At 37.5% G+C, this 10,759-nt stretch overlaps 1 protein-coding gene and 1 pseudogene across 1 annotated transcript in view; both read right to left on the bottom strand.

Moving 5' to 3' along the window:
• LOC128594814 (ankyrin repeat domain-containing protein 26-like) overlaps window positions 1-10,759 on the bottom strand; it is a 119,150-nt gene that overhangs the window by 72,314 nt on the left and 36,077 nt on the right. The window lies entirely within an intron of this gene.
• LOC128593835 (protein lin-54 homolog) lies at window positions 3,997-6,347 on the bottom strand (annotated as a pseudogene).

Here is a 10,759-nt window from a genome sequence, read left to right as displayed (position 1 = left end):
GTTAACTTTCTTCTTTCCACCCTCTTTCTCTACCCAGAATGTCTCTTCCCTTCAAAAAGTATTCTGTAACCCTCTGGTCTTCCATTGTTTTCATGGATTATTTCTGCCATTTCTACCCTGTTCATTTAGCAAAACGATCTCACATTTATAACTTGATTTCTTTGTTTCTTTGCTCCTTTTACTCCAACTAAAATCACGCTCAGAAATAAGAGAAAAATAATGCCTTTTCTTGGTCCTGCTATGGTGAAACTGTTCTTCCAGGCTTTTTTTCCAGATTTCTCTATAGGCAAGTGTATACCCTTGCTACTCATGGGGATCCAAGGACCAGCAGCCTCAGCGTCACTTGTGTGTGTTAGAAATGAAGATACCTAGACCTACTGAATCACAAAGTGCATTTTTAACAAGGTATCCAGGAGATATCAGAAAGTTTGAGAAGCTCTGGTCTGCAGTGATTTGCTTCCACATTTCCTTACCCGAGCTTCCCCTTTAGAATCTCACCACCAGTCCCTCCGTGTAACATACTCCAAGATGAAAAGGCATCACAAATCATCAAGTTTCTGATGGACTTTTTATCAGGCTATACTTTCCAATATATCTTCATAACTAACCCTCTTCTCTCCATTCTAGCTTCCTAATTGTGAAGTATATGATACTACTGTTCAATAAAGTAAAATAGTTTATATGCCACTGAATTATAGACATTTGTGCCTGACCCTATGCTTCCTTTCCTCTGTGTTAGATGAAACACGCCTCTGCATGATCAGAGACTTCAGTCTTTCATGCCTCCCTAACAGTGAGGAACATGGGAGCAGCGAGGGTATGTGCTCTCTGTCTCTGACACATTTTGAAACTGGGAGCTCACTTTATATTCTTGCCACCTTTGTAATGCTCTGTTCCACTTTGCACTAAGAAATTACTATTTTTCCTATGTACTCAATTTTAATTTAAGGACAATTAATGACAATTAAGGACATGGTAGGGGTAGGGAAAGTGGAGAGCAGAGAGAGAAAGGAGGGAGGTGTGGGGAAAAGAATAGCAGAGAGCAGGGAGGAGAGGGAGGTGGAGCCTTGGTGTGTGCCACACCTTTTAGGGACAAGATAGGATTGCAAGAGGGATTTTGCCTAACAAATGCAATCAGTGTAACCTGGTTTCATGTACTCTCAATGAATCCTCAACATTAAAAAAAAAAGAAATTGATTTCTTTTAAGACAGCATAAATGTTAATTGTTTTGTATTATTAATTGGCTGTCCTGTTTCTACAGTGTAGAAAATTGTATTCTTTGAATAGCTCTAACAAATATAAATTTAATCTTTCTACTTTGTTATAGAATTAGAGCTAAAAATTATATGTCCAAACCTCTTCAAGTAGTTTTTAAAATTGTTGAATTAATATGGCTATTTCTTTTGTTCAGCAATTTGATGCAAATGCCTAAATACAAAATGTTTAGTAAGTACTACAGAGGAAGGAAATGGCTTAGTATTTTACAAAGCTTCTTGAAAATCAGAAAAACTGGTAGCATTTGATTCCACCTCAAAATTTCTATAAGCAAACACTCTTAAACAATGCCACCACATATAATCTACAATTGTAAACAAAATTTCACATTTTCTTCACACTGTATAGAAATACACATCACAAATGTACAATTAGAATTAATACAGAATATTTGCAAAATGAACAAAATTTAGGCCTAGACCAAAAACATATTCCGATTTGTTGAAAATAAGTTGACTAGACATTATTTTACCATCTTACGCTAATTTACATTTATAAAATTTTAATTAAACATACTAGATTGAGGTGCTAAGAATGTGTGCACTATGTATACTTAAAGTTAATGCCCTATAATTTTATAAATCCAAATTTCAAAAGGAAGGATTCTGTTTATTGAATAATGGAATCCTCTTTTGGATCACTTAGTTTCTATTGCCTATATCAGGACTGTTCATATGAACGTATATTCTCACTACATACAGAAACACTATAGAGTACCTTTAGGAACTGCAATAATCTTACATGAATAATTACTGAGGATTAAGGTACCTAACAAAATTACTGAATTCCAACATGGTCTTTTTTATTGTTATGAACCAAGAGTCCCATTACAACACACTCCTAAATTCAGAGTTTTAGAATTACTGAAAATGATTTAGATTATTTGAGTAATTATACTCATACCTTCCGCTTACCCAAATAACTGAGTAAAATTCATGCTACATTAAACTTCCATTATAAAAACAAACCAATAGAGCAATGGACAACATGCCTGACTACTGTTATAAAAAGAATTTTTCCCATTATAATTTTGAAGGCTTTGTTGGGAAGCCCATTTCAGTAAATCAAGTAAGAGTCATGTATTGATTTGAAACTTCTTAGTTCAAAAGTTTACAAAGAGAAATATTTGTATAGATGAAAAATCCTTCTCCAAATTCATTTCTTACAGCTTCCTTATTCTTTATTTCTTCACCTAGGCCAAATTTTATACTTGATAATTATGTGAGATTCTATATAATCACTACATGATAAGTTTACTTCTACTTATACACACCTCTTATTTGTATAGCACTCAGTAATCACTTTGACAATTTATTATTTCAAATACATGCCAACTCTTTGAGAGAAAATGGGAGTTTTTGTTGGCCATTCCTTATCATAGAAACACATTGTTAATTCTCTAAGTATCATTTATCATTTACTGTCTTTTTTACTTTTTTTTTTTTAGAGAAAGAGTCTTACTTTTCACCCTCGGTAGAGTGCAGTGGTATCACAGCTCACAGCAATCTTCAGCTCTTGGGTTTAGGTGATTCTATTGCCTCAGCCTCCAGAGTAGCTGGGACTACCGGTGCCCATTACAATGCCCGGCTATTTTTTTGTTGCTGTTTGGCCAGAGCCAGGATTGAACCTGCCATCCTCAGTATATGGGGCCAGCACCATACTCAATGAGGCACAGGTGCTACCCCCCTTAGTATTTTATATGTTTAATTTTTTCTTTTTTTATTGAATCGTACCTGTGCACATTAATGCAACTATGGGGTACAGTGTGCTGGTTCTGTACACAATCTGAAATACTTTCATCAAACTGGTTAATATAGCCTTCACCACATTTTCTTAGTTATGTGTTTAGACATTTATACTACCCTCCCTCCACTCACCCTATCCCTCTCCCCCTCTTAATTTTAAGAGTGTGCCTGAGGGTTCCCTTCTGATATTCCCAAATTAACGACAAGATATTATTCCAGAATCCACATTAAAACTTGATTTTTTTTAAATGTGGTGCTTTTCTAAACACAAAGGGCCATCTGAATGTTTCTTAAAAATTTTTTATGTTAGACATTCTGTCTGAATATGCTCTAAATCTATACTCAAAGGATGAATGGTTAACAACCACTGGTACTTTGACCTTCTCTACTGAAAAAAATCATGTGACACCACACATTGTAAATTATAGTAATTATAAATATCCTTTGTCAATAGAATCAGAAGGATAGACCATCTAACTGTTTAAAAACCTAAGCCAATGGGCGGCGTCTGTGGCTCAGTCGGTAAGGCACCGGCCCCATATACCGAGGGTGGCGGGTTCAAACCCGGCCCCAGCCAAACTGCAACCAAAAAATAGCCGGGCGTTGTGGCGGGCACTTGTAGTCCCAGCTACTCGGGAGGCTGAGGCAAGTGAATCGCTTAAGCCCAGGAGTTTGAGGTTGCTGTGAGCTGTGTGAGGCCACGGCACTCTACCGAGGGCCATAAAGTGAGACTCTGTCTCTACAAAAAAAAAAAAAAAAAAAAAAAACTTAAGCCAATGAAAAATCTATATAATACAAGAAAGAAAACTTAAATTTAGGCCATAAGCAGATTTAAGTAAGATTTAAAATGCACTAATTTCCTCATTTAAAATCTCTTCTCTTTCAATGTTATAATTTGAATCTCTTAAAACAAGAAGTGAATTAAAACACAGTAATTGTTAAACCATTTTTCAAAAAATCAAGTGTCCCTGCACCTTAAATTTTCTGTACTGTTGCATTTATCAGTCTTTTGTGCAAGAGGTAGCAATTCATGGCACAAGGGTCACATTTTGCTTTTCCTGCTAAGTTAATGATGCTCATCAAACCTCATCCAAATCCTTTACTTCTTTTATTGTTGGGGATTCATTGAGCGTACAAACATCCAGGTTACACTAATTGCATTTGTCAAGCAAAGTCCCTCTTATAAATGTGTTCCTATTACTCTTTCAGCTGCTGCTTTTTATTTTCCCTCTTGTCTGCCTGCTCTGTCTGGGCAAGAAGGTAGTCACACATGGCTTCAGCTACTTCCTTAGTCACGACTGTAAACAACAATTTTCCTCATCCACTATTCAAAGTTGTTTGGCCTAGTAAACAAGTCTGAAATTGGAGAAGACAACTTAGTCTTTGCTGCTGTTTGTTGCTGTACTCTTACTTCAGCTGCCTCTGCCAAGTGCATCAATGTCTTTCTTTCTGGGCTTTCTCAAAATTTTACACCCATTACATTTGTATATTGAGGAACACATTATTTTTGCCTCATAGCATTCACAATAGTTTTTAAGACAGCCTGATCATTTGCAATTACATCCTTTGCTATGAAATCAATCTGATTCTCCCTCCTTTCCTTTCACTTGAAGCCTTCTGGATTTCTGTCAAGGCATGCTTTTATTGCTTTTTGTCTTTCATTTTCATGTTCCAAATTATTATAATAACTAGTAAAATTGTGGATGTTGTAAAATTCACTATTTGCACTGCAATCACAATATAATGTCAAACACAGTGATATTTTACACTTACAGGGCTTTCTAGGCCCAATGGAAGACACAGATGGGATTATACCATTGAATGGAAGCCTCGACTGGATCTGGATACCAAATATTCCAACAAAGTTAGAATAGCTTGCTACAGACACGTATGAAGACTGCTGTAGCTGAGTAAAGTACTGAGCTGGAAGCACAGCATAGCCCACAATCCCTGTTCCCAGGGCTGTGGCCAAGACACTGCCAGGACAAGGCCTGGTGGCCCGTTGGTGAGGTTGGGCTGAATCTGTGGCAGTGTTGCGGCAGGCATGATGAGCCGGTCCTGTGGTTGGCTGGTAGTTATGATTTGTGAAGTTGGATTGATTGGTTGGGAGCAACTTGTTTGACAACCTAAGCCACGATAATTGGAACGGACATCTCAACTGGGGTTGTATTCACAACCAATGGCTTTGCTTGCTGAAAAGGTCAAGTGTTTGTACTGGGATTCTATCTGGCTGGGGTGAGCTACTGGTTGTGTGGCAGTAACAAGTCAGACATAATAAAACTTGCTTCCAGGTAACTGAATCTTCCGGACATTGAGAGCAGTTTCCAGACTTGCAATTGCTTTAAACTTTGATGTGCTTACTCCCCTAACAGTGATGGTCTGCACAATTGATTCCACTGCCTTATTTGGTGATTTCAAAGGAGATACGGCTATTTTCTTTAGTGTCTGTGTTGTGTAATTTAAAGGCGATCCAATAAAACCACTTTCAGATATTGTTGTGGTCTTTCATGGAGTTCTGGGAATAGACTGTGAAAGAACCCTATCTGCAATGACTGGAGGTGATACTTGAGTTGTCTGTCCTGTAACTGCTTTCCTACTACTTGGTTTTGCAAAGATCAGCTTCTTGATTACCAAACCAGAGGTTGGTATTTGAGGCTTCTTAGCAATCTGTAGTGTTTTTTACTCTTTGGTCTATAACAAGGGCTGTGTTACACTATTCATCTGTTGGCTTCCTGGGGTCAGTGCTAAGACTCCAATGACAGGTTTCACCTCTGGCCTTCTTCCCATAATTAACTATTTTAATTTGCTGCAGTGGTAACTTACTATCTCCTGATTGGGCCTCAGTTGTAACTTTCTGAGTCGGTGGTAGTTGGCTTTGGGGTAGTGCTAGAATGAGACTTAACCAAAGTGGTTAAACCACTGTTCATCTGGTTTAAGTTTCTGACTACCAGTTTAACATCAGCTGTCTGTGATACTTTGTTTAACATAATATGATGGACTGATATAGTCATAGGAATCCTAGCACCAAATTTCTGAACGCCACTTGGAAAAGCTGGTTTCACTGTGGTGTTACAATTTGCCTTAGTAATTGTGTCATTCCCTGTAACTTGGTTAGTGTGCTTACTGTCCACTGTAATTGGTTCCATGGAAATAGGCATGGCTGTAGAGCCACCAGTAAAATTTATGTTGACAATTTCTTCCACTTCTGTCTCTAGGAGAATTGGATCTTCCCCAGCTTCAATACTATGGTCACCAACTGAAGTTATACCAGTGTCCATTATCTCCTCTGGAAGCAAACCTTTCACTTTGGCAGGGACCACCTCCATGATCATTCTCCTGCTAGAAAGTTAATCAGGCACAAACCCAGCAGCTCTCTGAGCTCCCACTATCTGTGGCAGCAGCAGTAGCTGCCTTGGAGACTCAGGGCAGGGACTGTTCAAATTCACTCACCCAGAACCATTCTACCGCTTCACCACATAACACGTAGACCCTTACCACCCATGCACCCTCTCCAGAAATTGTATCATTTGACCAACCTGAATCATGCCACCTGATCCTTTTCACTTAGTGTACTTCCTCCCTGTCTTCTTCTTCCCGGGAGTTCTCACCTGTGAGCTTAGGTGCCATCTGACTGGTCATAAAATCAATCAAATATTTTCCCTGAAAATCTGAATGCACAGTTAACCCTTTGCCAGGAGCCTGGATGCCTGAAAGTATACCCCCTGCAGAGCCCAGAGTGTTTGGTGAATTCACAGAGAGGCCCAGGCATTGTGTAGACATATAGATGGCATCATGGACAGCAACTAGTGAGGAAGCGGGGGCTGCAGAGAGAGAGTGGTGTCTGGAGAGAGAGGGATGTGGAGATGGTGTGCAGCCAGCAGAGGAACTGACACCCAAGTTCTGACATTAATGGGCAACTTTCCTGACTCCCTTACTCACCAGAGGGGACCAGAGTCTAGCCCCATGGGTTTGCTGGACAGAATGCCTGTGAATTCCTAAATCCGGATGCTTGAAACTCTGAACTCTTTCTCGTGAACAGTGATTGTACTCCCTGGGACAATCTGATTAGAACTTTCAACCTGGAATGTCTACCTGGGGACCCTCCAAAGTTGAGTTGTAGTTGTTTTGTAGTGGAGAGTTATAGATTCTCCTCCTCTAGTTGTTACTGGTGTGGGGGATGTGGGGCAACACAGATGTTTATATAGTTCTACAGCTGAGATTCAACAGGATTGACCTTTCACAATGGTCAAAGGCTGTAGGGGAAAAGCCACAATCACAAGCTCCAGGTCACTGGTAATGGGCTGCTTAGCACCAGTACCTGAAGCCACCAAACCAAACTTGCCCCACAAGTTTTAAATGCAATATTGTAGAAAATACTCCTGGGGAAGAACCAGTGGAAGAACTTTGGCAACATGAAAAATCAGTGAAGATCACCTACACCAAGGGATGACAAAGGAGATACAACAAAAGATACTATTCATTGAGAAGTGGCTCAAACGTCAGAAACAGAATTCAGAATATGGTTGAAAAATAAGATGAATAGAATGGAGGAAAAGATGAAAAGAGACATCCAAAAAACTGTTCAAAAGTTGTCTCAAGAAACTAAAGAATTCAAAGACAAAGTCACCAAGGATACGAACAGAATGAGAAAGATATAGCAGAGCTTAATGAAATGAAAAAAGTGTTCTAAGAACTTTGAAATACAGTAGGGTTCCTCACTAATAGAGTTTAGCAGGTAATAAAGTGTATCAGAAATTAAAGACAAGGCTTTTGAGTGATACCAATTATTCAAACAGGCAGAAAACAGGAGAATCAGAACAGAACATTCTCTGAAAGAGTTGTGGGGCCATTCCAAAAGATCAAACATCCAAACTATAGAGATTCCTGAAGAAGAAAATGATGATCCTTAAGGCACAAATGCTTGACTCCAAGATATTATGCAGGAGAATTTCCAAAGCATTGCAAGAGATACAAAATTTCAGATAGTAGAAAGTTTCAGAACCCCAGCACAATGCAATCTAAATAAACCATTTCTTAGATACATTCTATTTAACTTTGCCAAAATTAATATCAAAGAAAAAGTCCTACAAACAGCCAAGTGTAACAAAAATCTTACCGACAAAGGGAAAAATATTAGGTTGACCACACATCTTTTAGCCAAAACTTTTCAAGGCAGAAGAGGATCATCATGGACCTTCAATCTCCTAAAACAAAATAACTTTTAGCCCAGAATCCCATATCCAGATAAAATGAGTATCATTTGTGACGGAGAAATCAAATACTTCACTGATACCCACATGTTGAGGAAATTTGCCATAACAAGATGAGTTATCCAGGAAATACACAGAACCATTTTCCGTAATGACCAGCACAGTTGTCTACCACCCAAAGAAATACACCCAGAATTTAAACAACAAAGCCTAGATTTCACAATGGTCAAAGGGTTAAAAATATGCACTAGACATTTGAAAAAGAAAACAACCAAAATACTACCATACCTATCAATTATCTCAATTAATGTGAATAGCCTAAATTCTCCCCTAAAGGCACAGAATGGCTGACTGGTTTTAAAAAACTAAGGCCAGTAATTGTTGCCAATGGGGTCTCATCTTACCTCAAAGGACAAAGAAAGACTCAGAGCGAATGAATGGAGATCAGGCAAATGGACATCAGAAAAAAGCAGGGATAGCAATCTTAGTTGCAGATATAATTGAATTAAAACAAAAACAAATAACAAAATACAACGACAGATACTAAATATTTGTCAAGGGCAACAATCAACATGAATAGCTTTCAATAATTAACATTTCTGTGCCCTTTCTGAATGTTCCTCTATTTACAAAACAAACCCTAATGGATCTGAACAATATGATATCTTCCTGTACTATAAATAACTGGACATTTTAAATACCCCTTTAGCTATTCAGGATAGATCATCCAAAAAGAAACTAAGAAATAATGGTGTTAAACTTGACCCTCGAAAAAAATGGACATAACCGACAACTACAGAATCTTTCATCCTAATAAAACTGAATACACATTTTTTTCATCAGCCCACAGATCATATCTTCAAAACTGATCATATCTTCAAACACAAGTCTAACCTCAATGCATTTAAAATAATACCAATTATACCTTCTAGCAAAAGAAATATACATACTCAAAGTCATGGAAGTGAAATAAGCTTAGTATAAATGGTAGCTAGGTCAAAGATGAGATTAAGTAAGAAATCATCAGATTTGGGGAACAAAATGATAATGAAGACACAAACTATCAAAACCTGTGGGATACTGCAAAGGCAGTCCTAAGAGGGAAATTCATAGCATTAGAAGTCTTCATCAAGAAAAGAAGAGGAGAGCAAGTCAGCAACCTAATAGCCTATCTTAAGCAACAGGAAACGAAAGATAAATCCAACTGCAAACCCAGCAGATGAAAAGAAATAACCAAACTTAGAGCAGAATTAAACAGAATTGAAAACAAAAGAATCACTCAGTAGGTCATCATAACAGAAAGTTGGGTTTTTGAAAAGATTAATAAAATTAATTAACCTTTGGCTAGACTAAGCAAAAGAAGAAAAATAAAATCTCTAAGAACATCAATCAGAAACAGTAAAGGGGGGGGGAACCCAGATACCACAAAAATTCAAAAAATTCTCAATGACTACCACAAAATAACTCTATTCTCAGATACATGATAATATAAAGGAAATTGACCAATACCTGTAAGCATATCACCTTCCTAGATGGAACCAGAAAAGAATTAGAAATTTTGAATAGACCTTTATCAAGCACTAAACTATCAACTATACAAAATCTCCCCAAAATAAAAATTCAAATGGTGCACATCAGAATTCTATCAAACCTTCAAAGAGGAACTAGTACCTATATTACATAACCTATTCCAAAACATAGAAAAGGAAGAAATCCTCCCCAACACATTTTACAAAGCAAATATCACCTTGATCCTCAAAACATGTAAGGCCCCAACAAAGGAAGAAAAATATACATGAATATCATTAATGGATATCGATGCAAAAATATTCAATAAGATCCTAGCAAACAGAATTCAGTGACACATCAAAAAAGTTTTATACCATGATCAAGTTGGTTTTATCCCAGGGTTATGAGTTTGGTTCAACATACATAAATCTATAAATATAATATAGCACATAAAAAATAAAAAAATATATCACCACATGATTCTATCTATTGATGCAGAAAAGGCTTCTGATAATCGAGCATCATTTCATGATTGGAACACTTAGGAAAACAGGGTTAGATGGGACATTTCTTAAACTGATAGAGGCCGTCTACAGAAAACCCAAAGTCAATATCATATTGAATGAAGTAAAATTGAAAACATTTCCACTCAGATCTGGAACTAGACAAGGATAGTGTCTCCACTGCTATTCAACATCCATTTCAATCAGGTAAGTGAAGGAGATCAAGGGTATTCAAATGGGGACAGAAGAGGTCAAACTCTTGCTTTTCACATATGACATGATACCCCATTATACCTGGAAAACCCCAGGGACTCAACTACAAAACTTTTAGAACTGATCAAGGAATATAGCAGTGTCTCAGGACACAAAATCCATACCTAGAAATCAGTAGCTTTTATATATTCCAATGATAGTCAAACTGAAAATATAATCAAAGATTCTGTTCCTTTTACAGTAGTGCCAAAGATGATGAAATATCTGAGAATTTATCTTACAAAGGATGCAAAAGAGCTTTTT

This window comes from Nycticebus coucang, chromosome 9 (assembly GCF_027406575.1).
Source record: "Nycticebus coucang isolate mNycCou1 chromosome 9, mNycCou1.pri, whole genome shotgun sequence".
NCBI lineage: Eukaryota > Metazoa > Chordata > Mammalia > Primates > Lorisidae > Nycticebus > Nycticebus coucang.
This window is presented reverse-complemented; position numbering and strand designations above follow the sequence as displayed.